At 38.3% G+C, this 26,494-nt stretch overlaps 1 protein-coding gene across 9 annotated transcripts in view; it reads left to right on the top strand.

Moving 5' to 3' along the window:
- TNIK (TRAF2 and NCK interacting kinase) overlaps nt 1-26,494 on the top strand; it is a 396,690-nt gene that overhangs the window by 129,800 nt on the left and 240,396 nt on the right. The gene's annotated exons all lie outside the window — the stretch shown is intronic.

Raw genomic sequence — 26,494 nt, forward strand, 5'->3', positions numbered from 1 at the left:
GGAAAGTGCAGGAGCAAGTCTCTCAGACATCTGGATGAAGATTACAGAAATAGCAAGTGCAAAGACCCTGAGGTGGGTGGGGTTGCTGTCTGTGAGGAAGAAGGAAGTGGCAGTCTCCACAGTGCCCTCCATTGTTTCCTTAGTGACTTCCTGCTGCAACCAGCTCTGTCGTTTGAATGCCTTTGTCCTCAAGGGGCAGAGAGACTGACTTCCTTAGAGGGCATGAGGAAAGGCAGGCAGAAGCCACCCCCACACTGGAGAGGGTGGGGAGCCAGTTTCATTTACATATTTAAATATCTTCCTCACAAGCAATAAATCTCAAATCATTTTAATTGAACATTTAAATCCTTCTCACTGGTAGGTATTTCAGGCATTCAACTTTATGCCAATTATTGCATCATCTTAAAAGAGAAGCTTTTAAATTTATTAAACCCATTACACTTGAATATTTGATTCCTGCCAAAACATAATTTAAGATCCTCACTTTAAAATAATTTGGTAAGGATTAGTAAACCTACCAAAATAACCTAAACTGTATGTCTGGAGAAATATCACCCAGTCTCTGGATAGGGGCAAACTGGTCCTTTGAAAGGGACTTTTCATGGTAGCCCCATGCAGGCGAATCTGCGGTGTCCCCGTCATTTGGGCTGCTGCAACAAAAATATCATAAACTGGGTGGTTTAAATAACAAACCCTTAATTCCCACAGGTCTGGAGCCTGGGGAGTCCAAGATCAAAGCTCCAGCAGACTCAGTGTCTGGTGAGGGCCTCCCTCCTGGTTCATAGATGATCCAGTTCATAGTCTTCTCACTGTGTCCTCAAAAGGGTAATGACTTCTCTGGGACCTATTTTATAAGTGCACTAATCCTATGAGGGCAGAGCCTTCATGACCTAATCATCTCCCAAAGGCCCCATCTCCTAATACCAACAGGTTGGGGATTAGGATTTCAGTGTATGAATTTTGGGGTGCAGACACAGACATTTAGTTTATAACATGCAGTTTGTCTAAGAAGTGGCCTGGCCTGAGTCTTGGAGATTCTAATTCGGTAGGTCTGAAATGGGGTTCAGGATTCTTTTTCCAAACAAGTGATTTTTTTTTTTTTTTTTTTTTTTTAAATGAGCCAGGTTTGGGAGCCACAGATGTGGTATAAAGGTGATATTGGTTCTATGTAATACAGAACAATGGAGTGGAGCAACAGTTTGTTCTGGCTAAGATGATGAAGGGGCAACTGTTACACCTTCCTTTATGCAGCTATATTAGTTGGGGAAGGCTAGACTATGCTGCAGTAACACATGACACACCCCTCTTTGCCCCCCACCCCGCCCACCAAAACTCAGTGGTTTAATATTTCGTGGTCTGTGGCTTTCTCCTGCAGAGTCCAGGGCCAGTGTTCTGGATGACCAGCTTTCCTCCAGGCAGTGCCATGGGCATCCTGGTAACTTTTGTCCAGTCACACTGTGTTCCCTAGGGCCTCTCAGAGTTGCTTGCAGAGTCAGCTGAAGAGAGAGAGTATCCATCTTTGTGGGGTGTTTTAGCGGCCAGGCATAGCACTGTCCAGCCCTTCTGCCCATATGCTATTGGGTAGAACCAGTCCCTTGGTCCCTCCTAGACATGAGGGGACTGGGAAAGGTAGCTCTCCTGTGTGCTCAGGAGGCAAGAGAAATAGTTGGTGAACACCCACATGGCATTGGCTCTACAATTGTAACCCATAGTGCACTGCCTGATGCAATGTTTTGCAGGTTACCAGTGTTTTTCCACCTGAGTCTGCCTGATACTACAAGGTACTTCATACTCAGGATCACTACTTACCTCTCTGCAACCCTGCTTCAACTTAGCATGAGGAAGAACCAGTTTGGTTGAACTAAATCACACTGAGGTATAATTGCATAACAGACCCCCTAATTGTCCCAGAAATCATTTTTATCTTAAAGTAGGAGTCTCATCCCAGGGATAGCATAGCTTTTGTCTTTTCTTTACCATAGATTCTCTAAAAATTTAACACTTTTACAATGCTTCTTGTGTTATTGGCAGCAGGGGTTTTTAGGGGCAGAGTAGGTAGGGATCCTGTAGGAGTAGATGATTCTAAGTATGGTGCTTATGAGTTGGGGACTTTCTGGACATCTAAAAATATAAGCAGACTAGGTATGAATCCTAAGAAGAGCACCCTCAAGGGCAGAGCAGAGGTAGTTTGCCCCTATGGTAGGACAAATCCTAAATACTCAATGTGAATAAATGAATTAAACAATAGTATTACCTATAATTGCACAGACTGGTGTTTCTCAAAGGATGATTTCCAGACTAGAAGCATTTGCATTATCTGGAATTTTTTTTTTTTTTTTTTTAAGGGAATTGTTAGGCCCTATCCCAGACCTACAGATTTAGAAATTCTGGGGATGTGGTGCAGCAATCTATGTTTTAGGACAAACTGTTAAATTTAAATTTTAGATAAAACTTTGCAGCCCACCAGGTGATTTTGATGGATGCCAGTGTTTGAGAATCACTGGGATAGCTTTTACCTGCTGATTATAATTTTATCAAAATCTAAGTAATTAGGGAACCTCAGTGGGAGTTTTTTTTTTTCTTATGGGAGAAAGAAATGCACATAAGCCTTTCAGGACACGTTAGGTAAGCTGCTGTTGTTTTATGTTAAATGGCTGCTGCTTTTGTGTGTCTGTCTGTAATACTTTGTAGTGAGAATCAATATCTTGAAAGATAAACAAAGGCAATTCAAAGACTAACAATTATTTTTTGTATATACTACATAATAAAGCCAAAGAAATACACTAACAAATTTTTAAGACATTGGAAACCAATGGTTGATTCAAATGCCTTTGTAGTTTTCCTCTTGGTTTTACTAATCACTTTTGGTAACTTTCCTCTTTTTCTATTCAAGGTTCTGGGCGGGATCATTTTTAGGGGCTGGAAATATATAATCTTAATATTGGAAACATTTCCAGTTCTCCTCTTCCCTGCCATATAACATGCTGTCTTAGTGAACACTTCTAAACAAATTTGAACCCACGAAGACCCAAGGGCATCTTTATGGACCTCAGTTGTTATGAAGTCTAGATAGAGCAGATGAGGCTTGAGAAGAGTGGGCACAATCCTACAAGGACTCTGGACTTGTTTTCTGGCAAAAGTTCCTGATGTCAGCAAGGTTTGTCTCTTTTTCATTCAAGTGGTAGAAGCAGGTTCCCCTGAGTACTATATCTTCTAGCCCTTGTGCAAACATCAATTAATGAATCAAATCCCCAAATAAACCCTTTCCAGAGTGGTCCTTTGGCATATCAGAGAACTGTTATCTGCTCCCCGAAATTCTTGATATTTTACTGACCTTAGCTGTTTGTACTGGCCACAGTTAAAGTTGCCAGATAAAATACAAGACCCTTAGTGAAATTTAAATTTCAGATAAACAATAACATTTAAGGATAACTATGTTCCATAACTATAAGTATGTAATATTTTATTAAGTTGAATTTAGAATTAAGAATGAATATTTGAATTTCAGATAACAAGTAATTATACTCAGTGTAAGTATGTTCCATATTACATAATAGTTACAGGACATACTAACTTTATCTAAGTTTAATTGTGTTTCCTGAAGTTTTACTTGTTAATTAGTTCTTATTAGCCACAACTCATGTGACTATGGCAGAGGGATATTTGAGGCTACTAAGATGTCCAGAGCTTCTTAATCCCTAGACGTAGTCACTAGTCAGCAAAGGCATTTTGCCTTTGGTCTCTGTTTATTAAACCATCATTACTTCACAATTGCCACTCCACTTTTGGGTGTCCTCTCCTTTCTCCTCTGTTGGTGTTTGTCTTCCTGATCTCTGTCCTGTTTGCAGAGAGAAAGGCTTTCCTGTTAGAAACAGCACCCAGCCAATCTGAGTTCTTCTCTTTTACAAACTGGTCTCTCCCTGCCGATTACGTAAATCTTTCGTTTTGGAGCTAGATGATATTCGGATATGTGTCGGTAAACAATAACAATAAAGCTGACATTTTCGAAAGCTTAGCTACCTGCAGTCCTCTTCTATGGCTTTTTTGTATTTGGTGACTAATAGAACCTCTTTAATTCTCAGAGTTCTTTCTGTAGGTAAGGGTGGCTCATCTAATTACCAACAATTAGATGAACAAGAACACCTGACCCTCACCAACTCAGGTTCTAATGAGAAACCAGTGCAGATGGTGTCAGATACAACAGGGCTTACTCAGCCATTTGTATGAAAATAACAGAAACCTAGTAGCAGCAATGTAAAGTCATTTTGTTCTTTCTGTCCTAGATTCCAGTTGCTGCTTCTCTCTAGAGACCTTTTATGCTTGTTTAGTTCTCTATGAAGTCAACAGGAACATCGGACACCAAGGAAGCCTGTAAGAGTGAGAGACTCTGACCCAATTTAAGTGTCCTCACAGAGTTCAGTTACTCAAAAGAACTCAAGCCTTAAAAGCACAGAACCTTGAAGTTACTAGAGCTTTACCCAAATGCCCCATAGGTTCCTGGATTGCAGAATATTGCTGAAATCTTCGTTTTGCCCTTCCTCCCTCCTCCCCTTCAAATTTTATTTGGGTGACGTTCTGCTTGGGAATGACCAGCTGTCACTGCTAGTAGCTACTGGGATTACATTGCAGCATGGGCCGGGTGTGTTCGTTTTGTTTTTTTAAAATGCCAGTGGATATTTACTGGAGCTACTGTAGGGATTGGCAGTCTCATTTCTGTTTTTCATGGAGGGATTTTGGGTACAATGGTTGGATTAGAAACACAAAGAAAATCAGATTTAAACTCTCAGTCTGTTGATGGTGCCAAGCACTAACCATTTGACATTAACTGGATGGAGATACCATCTTAATCAGAGGCTAAAATGCTCCCTTTGCTCTAGATCATAGCTTATGAGGAGCAGAGTTTGAAGACACAGAGACAGTCAGATGGTGTCAGTTTCTGTCATTCTCACTTGGATTGCTGTGCAGTATCTTTGCACTGTTTATTTTAAAAGAATTTTCAATCTGACGATACCGAAATTACTTCGGATCTTCTTTAATCTCATCCACCCTTCAGACTGTGTTTAGTTCTCCTGATATGTACTTTCATAGGTTCATAGGCGAAATTGTAATGAACATGTTGGGGTGGGAGTTCTGGAGGGTAGAGATGATGTCCATCTTCTTGACCCTGAAATTGTCAGTGCCCAACACTGACCTCAGACACAGTAGGTGCTCACCAGATAGATGAATGAATTAGATTCTAGGGCAACGTGATCCATGCTGTGTAACCCACAAATAACCCTTATGTCAATACATTACAAGTAATTTTTAAGCCTAATAGAGTTTTCCAAAGGTCTAGAAAGGGCATACGTAAGTTACCTATGTGTTGGGTTATGTGAAGGGACGGACCATTTTTTACTCCTGCCCCCCAGCATACTTCTGTCATCTTTACTCACTGAGTGTCCGCATGGAATATGAAGAAAGACTTTAGGCAGTAAGATATTAGGAAAATAAACTTCATGTGCTAAAACAGATATTGGCAAACATTTTTGATAAAGGCCAGAGGGTAGATATTTCAGTCTTTCTAGAAATACAGTCTTTGTCACAACTAATCAACTACCGCTTACAAAAGCTGCCACAGACAATACATGAAGGAATGATCATGCTGTGTTCCAATTATGCTTCATTTATGGACACTGAAATGTAAATTTCATATAACTTTTCCATATCATGAAATTCTGTTCTTTTAAAACGTTTTCTCCCCTAACATTAAACAGCGTAAAAACATTCTTAACTCACTGGCTGTACAAAGCAGGTAGTGGATCGATTTGAACCACTCGGCAGAGTTTCACAACCCTGCACTAAAAACAAAACAACAACAGTAACAACAACAAAAACACTAATAACAAAACCAAAACTGTGGTGAGGAAAGGGAGCATTTTCATTTTATCAGCCGTATAGCTTTCCTGAGCACTGAAGTGAGGGACATAGAGCCTTTATTTAGTGGCTTATTTTTATACCATTTTGTGTTTTTCTGTATGTTTGCCTATCTGCATATGTGCGTATATGGTAGAAGTAGAACCAAGTTTTCAAGTTACATGTGATATATTTGCTTAGCAATTTGGAATGATCAAAGGAAATTGTAGAAAATACAGTATGATCCCAGTTATTTTTTTAAAGAAAATGCATTATACCAAAAAAAAAAAGATGTACTTTATATATGCTTGTAAAAGGTTCTGAAAGGTATTTACTAAATGTTAACGGTGGTTACCTGTGAAAATTGAGAGTGGCATTTTTGAAGCAGGGGAAATATTGATATTTTGCTGACTTATTTGATGATTTTAAATGAGAATGATTCTTGCTCAGATAATTTCACTATTTGTGATATTAAAATTAATTAGTAATGTATTGAACTTAAAAAAAGATATTTATTGACAGAAAACACTGAGCCTGCTTCTGTGAATCTACAAAAACATCTGTGATTTTAATGACATTGTAAGTTTTTCATATCGACTCTTAGTAAAATACAGCTTTTGGAAAATCACTTCTCTATGAGAGCATTGATAAATAAGGAAGTGTTTAGGTTTTGTAGGAGTAAGAATAGCTTCTCCAGGGATGTTGATATTTAAAGTAATGCAAATATGCAATAAAATCCCACAATCTAACTAAACTCTGGATTCAGCCCAGAGTTTTAGAATACATTTCTGACTAAAACACAAAAGACCTTGAAAGCAGTTGCTGTCTTTGTCCCCTGATACCAATGTGTTTTAATAAGGTTCCACTAGATTTTCAAAGTCTTTGGTTAAATTGGAACTGACATTTATGCTAATTAGCTGGGTTTGGGAGTGAAACAGGTAAAACTGAATTACAATGGGCTCCAAACTATATTTTTAAAATAGTGGCTCTGAAGGATATTTGGTTCTATTTGTCAGTTATTTCATATCTTGCTACTTTCTATCATTCCTTTCCCTCCTGGTGTGTTAATCTGGTAATCTGAAATCTTTTTGTCTGCCTGTAACATAATAGGCTGTTTTCCTGTAGTCCATCTGTCTCCTACAGGAGGTGAAAGTACTTTTCAGAAATGGCTTGGGTTGATATTATTAATCTTTAGGAGCAGAGAATTCCTTGAATAATTTAATAGCCAAATGGCATGAGGGGGACTTGGTATAAAAATGAATTTTCCTGTCAGCTTTAAAAATTACAGCTTCGCCTGCCTTTTATCTGTGCAACTCAAATATCAAAACAATGGATGTTTATGCTCTTTATACAGTTTTCTGTTTTGCATTACCTAAGACCTTAGACGATGAGGAAACATCTAGACAATTTTGGTTTACCTTTTTTTTTTCCTACTAGAAAACCACAATAAGTTAATTAGCCAAAAGAAAGTCCTTCTTGTTCTCTGAAACAACAGATGCTGCCTTTGACCTTGGGATTTAAGGGCAAATCTATTTTTGATTACATGTCTTGAATTTCTTGGATTTGCCAGTGTTAGGGCAGCAGTTGTGATTGAGTGCTTTTGAAAGTTTATGCATGATTTTAAAAGAAATCAGTCTGCACAGCTGTTGCTTAAGGAATCGTTCTCTGTCCTTCCAGTTCATTACTACTTATGGTTTTAAAAATTATTTTTCCCCCTACTTTTAATTAGAGTTATCCTAGTTACAGATATCACAGCCTCTGGGTGACTGGTCTTCCACCTGACACCCTCCTTCATTGCAAAGGCCTAGGTTGGAGTATGCTGCGTTTGATTTGCAGGGTAACATTGTTCCTCTATGCTGGGATGGGAAAGTCCTGTGTTTAGGCAAGCCAGCAGGAGTGGGACTATTAATAGCCAACTATATGTTTTCTTTCAGACACAGCCTCTTTACAATGCTCTTTGCTTGCCTATCTTTTGGAAAGTCATGTGAATGCAGCAAAAGCTTTCTAAGAAATATGAGGGCCAAATGGAATTACTCTGCATGAAGTATGCCCACATGGGATTATTAGTATTTTGTTAGAAGACCATTTAACAAGTTTGTTTGTTTCTGAATCAAAACCCATAGATGCTCATTTAACATTTTTTTCCCCCATAAATCATGTATTTGAGAAAGACATCTTGATGATGGGAAACTCTTACCTTGGAGAAACAAAGAATCAAGTAGTGACTTTATCCTCTAGATAGTGCTGAAATCAGAAGTACTTTTTCCCTTTAAGTGTCATAAAACACAATTACATTTCTTTCCACATGTTTTCAACCTGAGCAAATTGACAGACCAGGTCAGCTTTTTTCCTGGGTCATTTTACTGTGCATTTTCTTTTTATCTTCTGGATGTAATCTTTTATTTGTAGACCATTATAGTGAAGCCCCTAGTAACAATTTGTTTCATTTTATTAGTCAATTTATAGGCTGAGGGCAAGACATAATAGAATATCATCATGGGTACTACATTAGAAAATTTAAATCAAAACGTCTATGTTCTTTGAGCTATGCCTGCTAATTAAAGAAGAGGTAAACTGCTGAAATATAATAGGCCAATGTGGAAGGTTCCAGAAGAACTGTGGAGGACCCCCTTTCCTCTGGCTTGATCAATTATAAGAGAGCAAATGGAAGAGGCTGTACAACTTTCTCTAGAAATGGGTTCTTTTGCAGGCACAAGCAGTCAGGTGCATATTGAATAGCCACAGATTGAACTGTCTTTTCCTAAGCTTTTGGGGTCATCCTTCAAGACGCTTTTAGCTAACCTCCAAGATTAGGTGAGGGCTGAGGTTCTAAATTTCAGTGTTCAGAGACTGACCCTTCCTGTAAGGAGGTAGTTAAGACATCTGTCTTCTCAGATGAATGCCTCTGGAAGGCAACATTGGAATATCTATTAGAATAATTTGATATAAAACAAGGTTATGACCTTTTGGAGAATATCTCAGTCTTTTCAGGGCATTTTCCTTCTTTATTTCTGGTACCTTAAAAAGGTCTCGTTCCCTATGGTTGAATGCCTTGAGAAACGTAAGGCTATAAAGGAATTTTAACAAACTTGATTCTCTAATCAACTGCTCATAAATCCATTTTATTGCTTCAGTTATGCAAAATAAATATTTAAAATTTGTCTGGTCAGTAAGTTACCCGGTCAACTATCCACCTAGCCAACCTGCTAACCTCAGTGAATATCTTGCTCTGAAACTCTTTTTTTCCCCCAAAATCTTCCCAAAGCTATTAAAAAATACCAAGTAAGGATGGTAAAGGCATGTTTTATTAATCATAGTAGTTAAACCTGTTAATTTATCAGTGAGGGGAAGAACAACTTTCTTTGTGATTTTAACTTGTCTTCATGCTAAATTCCTTCCAGACTGTGGTTAGAACTTAACTGCAGAATTTTTGCCCAACAATATAAACATTTTCTATAAAACGATGGAAAGTTGCCCATTCTGGAAAAAATCTAAAGTACAAAAGATAAAGCATTTCTCAAGATAGAATTTCATTTCCGGTGTTTTTGCATGTAATTTTAAATTTTATTTTATATTTTATTTTGAGACAGAGTCTTCCTCTGTCACCCAGGCTGGAGTACAGTGGCAGGATCAAAGCTCACAGCAGCTTCGAAATCCCAGGCTCCAGAAATCTTCCCATTTTAGCCTCCCAAGTAAATAGGACTGTAGTTGCAATCATCTTGCCTAGCTAAATTTTTTATTTGTATATTTTAAGTTTCATGGAGACAGGGTCTTGCTATGTTGACCAGGCTGGTTTTGAACTCCTGGCCTCAAGTAATCCACCCACCTTACCTCCCAAAGCACTGGGATTCCAGGCATGAGCCACCATGCTGGCCAGCATGTAATTTTTAATACTGAGTCCAGGATAAATTTTCTCTTGCACTTATTGGGATGTGTGTAGATACGTTGTTAATCTTTGGAATCCTACTGGAATGAAATGTGTTTCATTAGTGCTTAAACTAAGATGTGTTCATTTGAGAGTTTATAAAAGGAGATTTAAGCCTAGTGCATTTTCAAAGTTGCTTTTTTTCAATTTAAAAAAACTTTTTTGATCTCTTGGCAAAAGGATAAAGTCTATAGACCATGTAAAGAACTGCATTCAGTTTTTAAATAATTAGGTTTTGAAGATTTATTCTACTGTGTCTTTGACGAGTAAGAACATATCTAGGGGTTTTAGGAGGATAGGTTTAAACAGGTTTACAATATTTCCTTATAAGAGCTAAATTATGTATAAAATAAGAATTAACTTAAAACATTTTTACTTTGAATTTCTCCAGAATTTTCTAGGGCCAACCAAGCTTATTCTCTTTAAACAGAAATGTAGGACCATTAGTAACTAAAAACCTTAATATGTTTTGGAGAATGATTACTTGGACTCATTATTTGTGGTGTATATGCTTTTGCATGTGTTTAAATTATGTTATGCCTGTATTTTGATCAGGCATTAAATAATTGAAACACTCATGTTAAATAATTGTACAATTGTCTGATTTAGAAGGCTGGAAAGCAGCAGCAAACCTGTTTCCAGAGACATTTCAATCTGCAGGCCAGGTTCAGGCTAAACTATATTGTAGGACCCTCCTTCTTTCTACAGTGAGGTATAGAAGCAGCACAGGCCTGGGATGGAGACAGACCTAGTACTAATCTAAGCCACTTGTTTATGAGATATTTTACTTCATGTAAGTTATTTGAGCCCCTGAGCTTTAAGAATTAGATGCTTTCTAAATGTCAGGCACTATAGTAGCAATAAGCACACACCTTTCCTTAGGGATGGTTAAAGTTAGACACATGGGCACAATTTCAATATATTCTCAAGTTCCAAGAAGCATACTCAAAGTGCCACGGAATAGGAACACTCTGCCTAGCAGCTCACTCCTTTCAGCCACACATTTGTCTGATACAACTACATGCTAGGACCTGGATACCAGTGTGAACAGAAAAACACAATCCTAACCCCTCTATTGTCTTATAACCTAAATAACAAACTAGAAAGTCTAGGGCCTATCTTATAGGGTTTGTAAGGGTGAAAAGAGCTTTCTTTCCCTTTCATGTCATCTTCATTCTGTTCACTCATGCTCTGTCCAGATTCCCAATCTCCCATTTGCCTAAGCGGGCAATGAGGTAGTCGTTTCTCTTGGTTAACAGTTCTATATAATGAATCCGTTTACAGATGAGTGACTGAATACTTCTTCCTAAGAATAGTTGCATTATTACCAAAGACTTTTGGTGGCACCAAGACCATAGTACGTGTGTCTCTATTTGGCAGCGTTTCAGCCATTGAGTAGTCCTCCACAGATAGCTGGAGTGTCTCTCCCACATCCCGCTATCATGATGCTTGGCTGCTATTCACATGCCTGTGATGAGTGATGGAGTCCCTGGTGCTTTCTGGAGAGAATACCAAATGGTAATCTTGCACCACCTTGATTGTGAATATACTTGGTCTGTGGACTTTCCATGCTCAATCCTAAACCAAAGACCCTGGCCTAACCCAGAACAATTGCTTCGTTACAGGTGAAAGTCCTTGTTATTACTTTGGTAGTTAATCATCTTCCCCTGGGCCTTAACCTCCAGGTCATTCTCTGGAGAAGAAATTTAGGACCTGTGATATTATCCTATTTAAGAACTTTTCAGATACGATCTTTTAATTATAAAAGATGTATATTGTATAATTTATGTGATATATAATATATCATATAATTATGTAATTATAAAATGTAATCACTTGTATATAGTTCTTAGTTCCTCAGGCAAATCAAGTAAATAGTAGTTGCATGGGTAAATATAAAATACTCAGATACTCCTTATAGTAATATAAGAACTATCATTCAGGCAGGAGGACACAAAAGATCAATGTATGAAACATTCCTATATATTTTTTCCTTTTGAAGCACAGGTAGGAGCAAGTCATTTCCCTTCTCCACAAAGCTCGGTGTCTTCTTACTGTACTCAGAATAGCCTGGTTCATAGGCCTCCGTGAGCTGCCTTTCTTCCCCTTTTCATCCAAAGTGTTTTTAAATCCCTTTAGATACTCTTTGCTCCAGCTTGCCTGGGCTATTAACTGTTCTCCCGAAGACCGTACTTTATGTCTGCAGGCCTTTGCTCATACTGTTTGGTCAGCAGGGAATACATTTTACTCCTTATTCATTTATAAAATCCTACCGATCCTCCAAGGCTGAGCTCAAATGCCTCCTCTTTCATGAAGCCTTCTATATCTCTACTAATCAGAATCAATTATTTATCTCTCTATTCCTCCTTGTCAGCCTATTGTGTGTGTACGTTTATTGCCTGTATAGGCTTTTCTCATTTCTGCTTGTATCTAGTTAATTCACTCATCTATCCATACATTCATTCAACCATTATTTATTGAAAGCTTTATCCTTTGTACTATGCAAGAAGATGGGAATGTAACGGGAAGCAGAAAATGGATGCTGCCTGTGCGCTGGGAGCTTACAGTCTTCTGGCAGAGATGGGTGATGGGTAATAAGGTGATAAGCACCAAACCCACAAAGCTAAAACTGCAGCTGTGGGAAGAGCAGGGAAGACAGATTTATGGTCTCTGTCTCTAGACTGTAAACTCTTCGATGCCAGTGAGAGCCTCTTGCTTGGTTAAGAAGGCAGTAGTAGTATAAAACAACTGCGAAATGCCCTGTGTCGTGAGTGTGTGTCTCTCCAAATATATGAGGAAGTCCTAATACCCAGTACCTGTGAATATGACTTTATTTGGAAATAGGGTTTCTGCAGATGTAATGAAGTTAAGATGGGATCATACTTGATTAGAGTAAGTCCTAATCCAGTTTGGCTGGTGTTCAATAAGGAGAGGAGAAAAGACAGACACAGACACAGTGGAGAATGCCATGTGAAGATGGGAGCAGAGATGGGAGCGATGAGTTTGTAAGCCAGGGAATGTCGAGAAATGTTGGTAACCACAAGAAGTTAGGAAGGAGGCATGGAACTGTTTCTTCTTCAGAACTTCCAGAAACAACCAACTCCCAGTGATACCTTGACACCTGGATTTCAGACTTCTCCCTTCCAGAACTGTGAGAGAATGCATTTCTGTTATTTTAGGCCACCCAGTTTGTGGTAGTTTATTATGGCAGCGCCAGGCAACTAATACACTCTTCTGGAGGGAAGTTCATGAGAACTAATTTAATGCACAACACCATGGTGCACTAATGTGTGGGTCAGTGAATGAATTTGGATGAAAGAGTGAATAGAGTATTGTGTTTGCTCTTTTCAGTGGTAAGAAATCAGGGTGAGCTCAGGATATTTGTTCCGTTTCAGTTGTCTATTAACAGGAAAAAATGTGGATTCACAGTTCGCGTCATCATCAGTTGAGAAGGCTGGCTGAATAATGGCCCATGTGGTTGTCTTTAGAAATAAAGCTGTGTTTTTGTCACTGTGGCCAAGGGGGTATAAATAAGCTAGTCACTAAATATTAAAATGGTAGCAACTCTTCCCTTTCTGCTTTCAAAGCAGAATCTTAGTCCTCACATCTCCTACCCCTGCTTCCTCAGGCAATTCGTGTTTGTCCCTCTGGTTGAAAGGCTCACTTCAGGGTAAAGCAGGAGTTACGGTTTGTGGTTGTTGTTACTAAAGATTTTTAGATTTTGTGTTGCATTTTATATTTTCAGAACATTTTACAGTTGTTGATTGAGTTCCCTAGCACTCAAGAATTTGTGATATTAAAATGTTTTTTGTTTGCAAAGGACTAAGATGTTTAGTGATAACTGAAAGCTACACTAATCAGATATTCATGAGTACGGGGTACGGCCTGACCTCCTGTCTGCCTCCTGAATCCTTCTCCTCATTCTAGATTCAGGACAGTGCCACCTCTATAAAGCCTCTATGATCCCCTCAAGCCTCACAGCTCTCTATTGTTTTATTGTGTTTTATTATTTATTAATTTATTTATTGTTTGTGTGGGTTTTCCCTAGTAGATTATGAGGTTTTGGAGGACGGGTAACCACACTCACCCACCAGGCACGCAGGAACTATCTCTTGAATGAACAAGTGAACTAATGGGTGAATGAAATTCCTAGAACTGACTTAGGCCAGGAATTCCTCATCTTTTAGCAGCCACTTCCCATTTTATACATCCAAGATCAAGTCCATGAAACTGCAGTGAGTCTCTAGGCAAATTACAGAGAGGCAGGAATGGGATAGCAACACCAGCTTGGAGAACTTCTGGATCAGCCATAGGCTCCACGTGGATCTCCTGGTCTTGCTGTCATGGAGGATTGAGTCATACTTTCAAGGCTGTCCTCTTGAGACCACTGCTCAGAGGTGCCAGTCAAAGGTCTCAGGGTCATAGGCAGAGGGGGCAGGAGAGATTGGCCACTGTGGCTCTGAGTATAGAGGGATAAGGCTAAAGTAGAGGTTCTCATAATCCAGAAATCTCGGATACTGTTAAGTCTTCAACTGCACTAAGAGATGTGGTTGTAAAGGGGCTCCAGCAACAGAAAGCATAGCCATCCTCACCTCTTAAGAATGAGCTTCGTTTTGCTTATGTGTTTTTTTACTTTTCATCTATATATCTGCATGTTTATGAATATCCTATAATATGGCACCAAGCATTAAACATTTATGGAACAACTGAAATATTCAGGATAGAATGTTTAAATTAGCACTGGTCTCCGCATTCCTTCCTGCCTGTGTGTTTCTCTGTTTTGTACCCTAGCCCATTCCGGCAACTACTATAGAGCCTCACACTTACCAGATGATGTCACTCATACCATGCCCAGATGAAAGCTCGTTCTCAAGGCACTCAGATCATAGCACACAACAAAGAGGAAAGATGTGTCTTTAAGTCGTTCATTTAGCACAATAACTTCATTTTCAGAGGGCACTTCTATCCATGTTTATTCTCAAGATCGAAGGACTCAGAGTGCGGCTGTCGTGGTGACAGACTGGCTCTTCTTGTGTGTTTTCTCCCTTGCTGTTTAGATGTAAGGACCCGTTTTCTCCCACCTCAACATGGTTACATGTTTGTTATTTCACAATACTTTAATTTTAAAAAAAATCATAAGTGAACCTTCACACTGTTACAATTATTTAATTGTAAGTGAATTTCTTATTAGAATTATTTTTACCTTCAAGACTGGTCTTTTATGTAACAACTGTCTAATGACAAAAGGGGTAATTGTATACTTTGCTACCTAGGAATGATAGGAAAACAGAGTAAGCTGTTTCTGGGGCTCTTTCTGCCACTCATTCTGTGAGTCCTCGTCACATCACCTGACCCCCGACATCCACAACTTTCCTAATCTTTAATATGAGCAGGTTGAAGTTGAGGATCCCTAATTTCCCTTCCAGATCCACTGTTCTGTGATTCTAGCTATTTTTCAAAAAAAAAAAAAAAAAAAAAAAAGCTAAACGTTGGTAGAGAGTATCACAAAAAAATAACAAAGATAGGTTTTTAAAAATCAGTTCAAGCTGCAATCCTTACAGGCAATATTCCAGGTTTTGAGTTTATAAACTACCTGCTGGTAAAATCTCTTCGGTAGTTTCTACACATTTGCATTCTTCCTTCATTTTCAAAACACTGTCTCAGTGATTGCAAAGTGATTCCCCTGATATATAATCTCTTATTCGGTGTAGCACGCTGGGAGGATGTGAGATCCACATGGAGAAGTTAAGCACACACAGATCTGCAAGGTCAGAAGTAAATTAAATGGCACGCTGTGGTCCAAGACTTTCATCTTTAAGCATCAGTAATTGCCATGAATACTCAAGGAGGTGCCCTGTGTGAGAGCTGCTGGATTTGAGTCATAAGCCATAGTTCAAGAATATGAATCTTGTGAAAGCCAAAGTATTAGTGTTGTCAGAGACACACAGGTAAGGCAATGAATGAACAAACTGGACATCGTGACATTCCGGCTGAAAAAAGAGCAATGGATTAAGTTTCAGCACCATAGATGAAGGAAACCGGTAAATTTACTGGATGTATTTTAGAAACTTGAAAATTGATGATGAAACAGGAAAGAGACCCCACTTAAAAGAAAACTTCTGGCACAAACAATTGAAAGTACTCAGTGAAACAGATCTTCTGACCTACTGGATACCCACCAAGAACAAGGCAATTCGGGCACGTCCAAAGTGGTTTGTGTGGGTAGTCGTTAAAACCTGAGTATTACTTCAACTATCTGAGACCTAACAGAGGGCAGTTGTTCTAAATATTCAGGCTACCGCTCTCTCGTTACAACTGTTTTTTTAAAATTTGAAAATGGAAATATTTAAAATAATATACTACATATAGTTACATAGAACTATTTCATGTAAAAATAATATTTTTCTGATAATTTTGGAAGAATTAGAAAAACACAGAAAGAGCTCACAATGGATGATCTCACTATCCAGAGATAACTTTTATTAATCTTTGGATGTATTTCCTTCCTTCCAGTCCCTCCATATTTTAAACTTTTATATATTCATTTGTGGACATATTTTTAAAATCAGATATGCCAGTCTAGTCTTTTTTTTTTTTTTTTTTTTTAATCTGGAGCTGCCGTTAGGGACAGCTGAGGAAGCGCAGAGCAATGCCACAAATGTCTCCCCTCTCTTTTTTTCTCCACAGCCCAGATGGCTAAGATTTGTGATGGGTGGGCAGGCGCATCCCCTCACCCCCGAAGTCACATGTACTCTCGGTGACTTTGGTACTTCCTGACCTTGCATGTATGTTCGCTGCTGAAATCCTTCCCACTCTTGCCAATGCAGCTATAAAAATCTCGGTGGCTGAGTTTTTGCTTATCTGAATTACAGTAAAGTTGGTGATGAAAGAGATTGAGTTTATAAACTACCTGCTGGTAAAATCTCTTCGGTAGTTTCTACACATTTGCATTCTTCCCTCATTTTCAAAACACTGTCTTGGTGATTGCAAAGCGATTCCCCTGATATATAATCTCTTACTCGGTGTAGCACGCTGGGAGGATGCGAGATCCACATGGAGAAGTTAAGCACACACAGATCTGCAAGGTCATCATGAATCCATATTAATGATGGATTTTGTTCTCTGAATTCCTTTGTAAAGAAAGGATGTGATTTGTTCTATTGTTCACTAACATAACTTGTTAAAATAATGGGAAAGCCAGAAAAAAAGAGTGTTTGGAGAATGATGGTGAATACTTTTGGGTTAGATGGGCTCAGGTGACATGCTTGTTTTCGGGGAAGGTTCTCGATACTAAGAGATTACTTCCAGGTGCCAGCCTAATGTAGAAAAATCAGCATGTGCTCTGGAATCAGACAAACCCAGATCTGAATTCTGGTTTTCCTTCTCTCCTTTGTGTCATATTGAATAAGTTACTTAATTTCCATGAGCATCAGTTTCCTCATCTATGTACTACAAGTGGTGGATGCATACTTCTCAACTGTTTAGGGAGCTTAAATGGAAATATACTTGGAGTTCCTAGCACACCGTAGGTGCTTACTCGTGAGCTTGTTCCTTCTGCATTTCCCAGCTGTTTCTGGAAAGCGTGCTGTCCTCCGCAAGTCAGTGAATAATGATAATGGTATGCTAATATTTACCCAGACAAATACTTTGCACAAAACTATTCGTATAATGTTCATCAGTGAAAAAGGTTCTCATCATGTATTACGAGTTGAATTTTCTTTCCCGTCTATTAACAAGCTTTGAATGGGAAAGGTACTGAATTGAATTTTTTTTTTTTTCTCTCTCTCTCTGCTCTACTGTGGGGACATGCTTTTATATTTGCAAATAAAGCTCACAATATATCTTTTTATTACATTCTCACAGTCCCACCAGAATTTTAATGAGTGGGAGTGGTGAGTGGAGATTGCGATTCGGGGGTCACTTGTGTTTGAGCTGACAAGATACACACATTTGGGGAAACAGAACATGATCTGAATTAACTGGGAAGCACATGTTTCGTAAGTGCTTGATACATTCCTGAAAGAAAATTACAAAGTAAATATTTTTGCTTGTTGCAACCATTCTGAAGAGTGTGCTATCAGCTTTTTTTTTTTTTTTTTTAAACTCTGCTTATCAACATGTAAGGTGAGGGACTAGTAGACTTTGTATTATAATGCTTGAAAAGGAAAGCTTTATTTAAATATCAAATATGAATGTGTAACAAGAGATTGCTTAACACTTGTGTAGAATGGGAAAAAGAATTGGAAATTTTTCATACAAAAAGTAAAAGAAATTGAGGGGCGGGAAATAAATGAACCCAAAGTCTTATTTTCTTTTCTCTGTTAACTTTCAGGAAGGCCAAAATGAGATTTAATGTACTGTATGAAGTATATTGTAGCTTTGCTCTTTTGTTCATTTGCTTACCCTCTTACCTCTTTTAAATTTTAATTTCTAAATCTATAGCTCTACATTCATTAATTGATTTCATCATCAAACATCTTTTCTGTACTAGTTTTAGGAGAAAGAAAAATTTCCCCTAAAATTGTAAATTTTGATTTACAATTGTGACTGAAAATCTTACAATCTTGGTGGGTTGCAATCCTGTGAACAAAAATGATGATGGCTCAGCAGTTCTGTAAGAGGCTATATTAGATCCAGTATGAGCCCAGTCCCACTGTCTGTGGAGGGAGAAGATGCCGTCCAGACAAGTCCATAGCTTCAACTGTGAGTCATGGTTTGCCAGGCAGAGAGCTATGGGAGGTATTACCAAAGAGGCGGTAGCATGTGTCTTTTATGATGGATCACTTCAATTTTTTAAAAAACTAGATTTCATAACTAATAATGAAAAATAAGTAAAGAAGTAAAGATGATAACACGGGAAGAAGTTAAGCAATAGGCAAGGAAGTGTGTGATTAAGAGCTCCAGTGAGTGGCTGTGATGATGGGATTTCAGAAAAAGGGTTTCTTTGCAAAAGCAGAGAGGAAGAATAGCAGATGCTGAATGAGATAAAGGTTTTCTCCCCAAGAGGAGAACTGGGGAACAAAAATCCAGAGAAAGGAAAAGGTCGGGCTACTGGTGAAAGCTGGACTTCAAGAAAAATAGTTTAAGGATGTTTAAGTGTTTTAGTTTTTAGACACCCAGCGGCTTGTGTGACACCACATTGCAAAGTTATTATTTAGTAATATTTTGAATGAAAGTTCTCTCTTCATAAAACCCCCACCCTTTACAAACTATTAGTCTCAGAAACCCTTTACATTCTTAAAAGTTACCGAGGACTTCAAGAAGCTTTTGTTTATGTGAGTTGTATCTACCAATGTTTATTGTAAGATCAGTAAGTGGGAGTTTATTAAATATAATGAAGCATTTTTTTAAACTTTGATTTTTGTTTCAGGGGTGTATGTGCAAGTTTGCTCTATAGACAAATTGTATGCTTCAGGGGTTTGATGTACATATTATTTGTTCACCCAGATGGTAAGCATAGTACATGATAGATAGTTGTTTGATCCTCACCCTCCTCCGTGCTCCACTTTCCAGTAGGCCCTGGTGTCTGTTGCTCCCTTCTTTGTGTCCAGGTGTACTCAATGTTTAGCTCTCACTTATTAAGTGAGAACATACAGTATTTGGCTTTCTTTCCCTGTGTTATTTTACTTAGGATGATGGCCTCCAGCTCTATCCATGTTGCTGCAAAAACATGGTCTCATTCTTTTTCATGGCTGCATAGTATTCCATGGTGTATATGTACCACGTTTTTTTCCAGTCTACCAATGATGGGCATTTAGGTTGATTCCATGTTTCTGTTCTTGTGAATAGTGATACAGTGATCATAACATGTGCATGTGTATCTATGGTTGAATGATTTATATTCCTTTGGGTATATATGCAGTAATGGGATTGCTGGGTCAAAATGGTAGTTCTGTTTTTAAGTGCTTTGAGAAATCACCGAACTGCTTTCCATAGTGGCAAAACTAATTTACATTCCCACCAGTAGTATATAAGCATTCCCTTTTCTTTACAGCCTTGTCATCATCTGTCGTTTTTTGACTTTTTAATAATAACCATTCTAACTGGTGTGAGTGAGATGGTATTTCATTCTGGTTTTGGTTTGCATTTCTCTAATGATTAGTGATGTTGAGCATTTTTTCATATGCTTGTTGGATGCATGTATGTCTTCTTTTGAAAATTGTTCATGTCCATTGCCCATTTTTAAGTGGGTTCGTTTTTTGCTTGTTCACTTAAGCTCCCTGTGGATTCTGGATATTAGGCCTTTGTCAGATGCATAGTTTGCAAATATTTTGTCCCATTCCATAGGTTGTCTGTTTGCTTTCTTGAAAGTTTCTTTTGCTGTGCAGAAGCTTTTTGGTTAATTAGGCCCTATTTGTCAATTTTTGGTTTTGTTTGAATTGCTTTTGGCATCTTTGTTATAAAACCTTTGCCAGGGCCTATGTCTAGAATGGTATTTCCTAGGTTTTCTTCAAGGATTTTTATAGTTTTAGATTTTATATTGAAGTTTTTGATGCATTTTGAGTTGATTTTCATGTGTGGTGTAAGGAAGGGGTACAGGATGGCTAACCAGTTATCCCAGCACCATTTATTGAATAGGGAATCCTTTCCCCATTGCTTGTTTTTGTCAACTTTGTCAAAGATCAGATGGTTGTAGGCATGTGACTTTATTTCTGGGTTCTCTGTTCTGTTGCCATTCATCTATGTGTCTGTTTTTGTACTAGTACCATGCTGTTTTGGTTACTATAGAACTGTAGTATAGTTTGAAGTCTGGTAATGTGATGCTTCTTGCTCTCTTCTTTTTGCCTAGGATTATTTTCACTACTCAGGCTCTTTTTTGGTTCCATATGAATTTTATACTACTTTTTCTAATTCTGTGAATAATGTCATTGGTAGTTCAATAGGAATAGTATTTAATCTGTAAATTGCTTTGGGTAGGATGGCCAATTTAGCAATATTGATTCTTCCAATGATATATTTTTAAAGTACAAGAATATGTAAACATTTCATTAGCTGCAGAGTGACAGTGTCATCTCGTGGCATGTAGCCTCTGGAAATATTTCACTTTTCAATTGTGAAGGATGAGACTGAAAAAGGCTTATGACATTATAGTATTATTATAAAGATGTCTTGACCTCTGATGTCATGTACCCCTGAAAGGGTCTCAGAGATCCTCAGAGGTCCCCAAACTACTTTGAGAACCATCCCAAACCATTGACAGGAGAGCTGTTTATACTCAAGATTTGGGATGATTGTGCTGATTCTTTCATTTAGTCGACTGTCAGTTCTTTTTCCAGGATAAATAGGCTTATATGCAGTTTTGAAAATGAAGGCTCAATTTCGCAAATCACTTGTGGTCTGGGATTGCTACTACTAGTGGTAAAAAAGTAAGAAAACTCAAAACAACAAAGAACAAAATTCAGCAGTTTCTAATCTTTCAGTAACTATTTTGCACAGATTAGGTTAGACTTCTAACTCAAATGAGTGAAGAGAAGGCATGTTAATCATATATCACAAGGAACTTCTTGACCCCTTCGAGTAAGTGAACATGGAATGTGTGTGCAGTTTCTAAACATGGAAATATGTAAGAAGAGGCCTTCCCTTAAAGTCCTGGTTGACATGGATAAGACTGCATCCTGGGTTTGAATTTGATGATCCTGAGCCTGGCATGACTTTCAGCTTTTGAGATTCTGCCCAGAGTGATAGCATAGAATGGCAATTTTTGCCATAACCAGCCTGTTTTTACTACTTTCTCACCTCACCACCACCCATAAAATTTGATAGAAAAGAAATAAATAGAAAATAGGTTTTGGACATGTATGTGAAGGACGGTTTGGTATTAGGGCTGAGTGTTTTAAGACTAGCTACTCTTTTACTATCAAGCTCTGGCTGTGGCCATGAATATCTTGGTCTAAATCTTTTTTCTGAAGATGCCCAGTAGACAAGCCTCCCGAAAACATGAAGCATGCTGTTGACTTTGTTCCCGGGGCTTGTGTCTGCCAAGTCTGACTAGTCAGTTCCCATCGCTGCTGGCTGAGGTTTTTCCCATCACCACGGCAGCAGAACACACTTGCCTTCTCCCTTTAGATGGTTTGTTATTTCAAGAAAAGCCAAGCATGGAATCGCTGGGAATCATTGCTGCTTCTGACTACCGAGAACACGTTTTCCCTACTGGTTGTTTTTCTTTCCAGCTTCCTGGGGCTTTAGTGGTATTTACATTTAGGCCCTGTCATTTCGCTCTTTCATGAAAACCCATTTGAATGAGGCACTTGGAATCCAAATATAATTTTGTTGTTGTTGTTCAGAAAGAATCCAAACATTTAACAGTCTAATCATTGGTCACTGAAATGGAAAGATTAAAAAATTTCATTTGCTTAGTTTTTCTTCTTTAAATTTGGTAAAAAGTCATTTTCTGTGCCCTGACAAGCACAGCTGGCATCCATAACCTGCCTTCCTACTTTATAAAATATAACTTTGTACTCCCCACTTTCAGATCTGTAATGCAAAGTTGGTGAAAGAGTCCTGAATGAATATCCATATGAAATATTTTCTTTTTTTTAAAATTTAAATGTTAACTTTTACTTCAGGGGTACATGTGCAGGTTTGTTATATAGGTAAACTCATGGCTTGGGGATTTGTGTACAGGTTGTTTAATCACTTGAGTACTGAGCATAGTACCTGACAGATTTTTTTTTCTGAACTTCTCCCTCCTCCCACCTTCCTCCCTCAAAAGTAGGCCTTAGTGTTTGTTGTTCCCCTCTTTCCATCTATGTGTTCTCATTATTTAGCTCCCACTTATAAGTTAGAACATCTGGTGTTTTGTTTTCTGTTCCTGTGTTAGTTTCCTAAGGATAATGGTCTCCAGTTCCTTCCATCTTCCTGCCAAGGACATGATCTAGTTCTTTTTTATGGCTGCATAGTATTCCATGGTATATATGTACCACATTTTATTTATCCATTCTATCATTGATGGGCAATTAGATTGATTTCATGTCTTTGCTATTGTGGACACTGCTGCAACGAATATATGCATGCATGTGTCTTTATGGTAGAATAATTTATATTCATTTGGATATATAGCCAGTAGTGGGATTGCTGGGTCGAAATGGTAGTTCTGTTTTAGGTTCTTTGAGTAATCTCCACATTGCTTTCCACAATGGCTGAACTAATTTACATTCACACCAGCAGTGTGTAAGTGTTCCCTTTTCTATGCAATCTCACCAGCATCTGTTATTTTTTGACTTTTTAATAGTAGCCATTCTGACTGAGATTATATCTCATTGTAGTTTTGGTTTGCATTTCTCTAATTGTTAGTGGTATTGAGCATTTTTTCATATATTTGTTGGCCACATGTATGTCTTCTTTTAAAAAGTGCCTGTTCATGTCCTTTGCCCACTTTTTAATGGGATTGTTTGTGTTTTGCTTGTGCATTTGTTTAAGTTCCTTGTGGATTCTGGATATTAGACTTCGTTAGATGTATAGTTTGGAAATATTTTCTCCCATTCTGTAGGTTTTCTGTTCACTCTGTTGATAGTTTCTTTTGCTGTGCAGAAGCTCTTTAATTTAATTAGGTCCCTTTGTCAAGTTTTGCTTTTGTTGCAGTTGCTTTTGGCCCAGATGAAATATTTTGTTTAATGGGTAAAGAATGTTTCAGGTCTTCAGATGTTCCTGCACTCATTGTAGGCTTTTCTTCAGTGGTCTGGTTGAAGAAAAAGAAACAAACAAATAATATGTGCTATGTACTGGCCACATTAAAATCAGATTATACTTTAGCTCTCTAAGTGACTAGTGCTGTTAATCTAGTGTTTGTTAGCACTGTTTTCAAGCACCTTTCTCACTTAAAGCTTGTCTGTGGCCCCATTTCTCCCCCATCACCATGGCTCCTCCTCTGCTTTCCTTGTGAGGCTTTCACATTTTTGGCACCTGCTGACCTAGCAGCAGGCATTTTTCCACCACTTGTCAACTCTCATCTTACTGGGGCCACCTCGTTTCCCTGCAGACATCTATGTGTACTCTTCTTGTCTCTTTACATAATTCGTCTCACCTCTGTTCCTTCAGAGATTCCTCCCACCCCCACCTCCTCATGGTTCAACTCAGGTCACCCTTCCTCCCCAGGGCCTTCTTCAATGGAAGTGAATCCATGTTGGCTGGCTACTTCTTCAGCACCTCTGCACATATCCAGTCTACACTATAAAGTTGTTCCTTGCCTCAGACTATCTCACCTGACTCACAGTCATAATACAGGTTCTGGTGTTGCCTTCCTCTGAGGACAGGGCCATAGGCTAGCAATGATGTTTTTCTTAACACCACCAGAAAACAGGTGGAGTCAGGGGGCCATGTATAAAGTGTTTACTCATACATAGTAGCTTTTGAAGAGTTGGTCCTAGAAGAATAGTGAAATAACATGTTTGACGGATTGGAGATGCAAAGGAAAAAAGTGTGAATTGAACCTTGGGATGCTTAGTTCTAAGCTTTTTATGTGAAGGCTATGCCATAAAATGCCCCAAATTCTTGACGAAAGGGCGAGCATTTAGTAATATAATTGGAATGTTTTGAAGTGTTACATATTCTATATGTATATGTTTACATATAGAATAATTTTATGTATTTAGTGAAACAAGGATGTGTGATGGGCTGTCAAAAAATATTTTTTACTTATGTTAATCAGTTTTACGTCAGTGTCAGATACTTTGATACCTGAAATATGTGTTTCAAAATTTCAAATAAAATTTACGATATGAAGATATCATAGATTATTAATTAAAATCATGCTAATGTCATGTATTAGACCATTTAGAGTCTGGAATTTGGGGAAGGATGGAAATTGATAATTCAGATTCTCTGAAGTGTAGAAAGAGGGAGGGCCGACTGTCTCCAACTTCAATTTATTTTTCCTAGTAGTAACTGTCTATTTACTTTACACTATAATTGAACAATAAAAGATAAGGGAATAGTTGTTTTGATTCTGTTTAACTTTAGGAGGAATATTATTTTTTAGGTGTGTGTAAAACAAAAACTTTATTTTGCTTGACTTTATAAATGTTGGGTAAGTTGGTGTCAGCTTTACCGCCTGTTATAAGGAATTTTGTTATTATATAATGTCATTACTAGACAACCTATAAAGAAAAATAAGCACATTGTAGTCTGAATCTGATTTTGCATTGCGTAGACACAGCTGGAAGGGCTGATTGTTTATGACAAGGAAACCAGATTATTTGAGCAAGAGAGACTTGGGCTGGATATGGAGCAGATGGTGGAGGAGATGGAGACCCTGTAATGGAAATAGCTCCATGTTTCCTGCAGGTTCAAAGGGCTTTATAAAAGGGCAATGAGAGAGGGTAGAAGGTTAGACCTTGAGTTCTCATTCCTTTATAAACATTTAACACCTTCTGATTTTTCTCTTTAGATACTAAAACATTATTTACAAAGAATTAATGACTTTCCTTTAAAACATATATGAATTCATTCATATGGACTTCTGCCAGAATTTAAGGCCTATGCTCTTGACTCTTCAGCAAAGAATTCATAATTCAAAGGAAAATTTTAAAGTCTAATGTTCAGGTTCCCATTGGAGCCAAGATTTGGTTATGGCCACGTGCAAGGATACAGGTACACTTACCCACATTGACCCAAAGCTGCACTGACATTACCCCTGAGGTTGATTACTGAGCACTTCATAATACTTCAGTTGTGGATTTTGTGCTATTTTTCTTTGATCTATAGTTATATAGATGAAAGAAAACAAGTTAGAAATTGTCCACTTTCTGAAGCATATTTATTCTAAGTCTGTGGATATACTAAAACAGACGAATCTCTTTGAATGTGGCAGTTGAAGTGTCTGGATCTATTCCAAACTAGGAATGCACCTCCTGAACTGTCCTATCATTAAGATGAGGCCTGACCCCTGTCAGAGACAGGCTTGTGAGGCCAAGAACACAGGCTTCATCCAAGTGGCCCCTTAGCATCGCCGTTTTCCATGACCCACAACTGTAACCCAAGCTCAGTCAGCAGCTGTTTTTCACCCCCGCTCCCCTCCACCCCTTTTAAAATAGAACATTTCAAATGAAGCAGAAGAATTGTGAGAGTAATACAATGTACACTGGTAGGCTTTTCATCTAAATTTGCCAATGTGAACATTTCGCCATTTTATTGCTTTGTGTCTTCTCCCATGTGTATGTATATGTATGTGTATGTGTATACTCACATTTTTTCCCCTGCACCATTTGAAAGTAAGTGGCAGACGTATGCTATTTCACCCCAATGTACTTCAGCACTATCACTTTAGAACAAGAACATGTCACAAAACCATTAAATACCAAGGAATTTGACACCAGTACAATACAATATGCCATTTAAACACAGTCCCTATTAAGATTTCCCCATTAGTTCAAATGATTATCTGTATAGTTGCTTCCTTTGATCCTGCATCATGCATTGCCTTTAGTTGTTCTGTCCCTCTTTAGTCTTCTTCAGTGAAGAATAGTTCCCTACATTTATGTCTCATCTAATAATGCAGTGAGGTGTTGAAAAGTCCAGGCTAAGGCTGGGCGCGGTGGCTCATGCCTGTAATCCCAGCACTTTGGGAGGCCAAGGTGGGTGGATCACTTGAGGTCAAGAGTTTGAGACCAGCCTGGTCAATATGGTGAAACCCCATCTCTACTAAAAATACTAAAATTAGCCAGGCATGGTGGTGTATAC

Source organism: Papio anubis, chromosome 2 (genome assembly GCF_008728515.1).
Source record: "Papio anubis isolate 15944 chromosome 2, Panubis1.0, whole genome shotgun sequence".
NCBI lineage: Eukaryota > Metazoa > Chordata > Mammalia > Primates > Cercopithecidae > Papio > Papio anubis.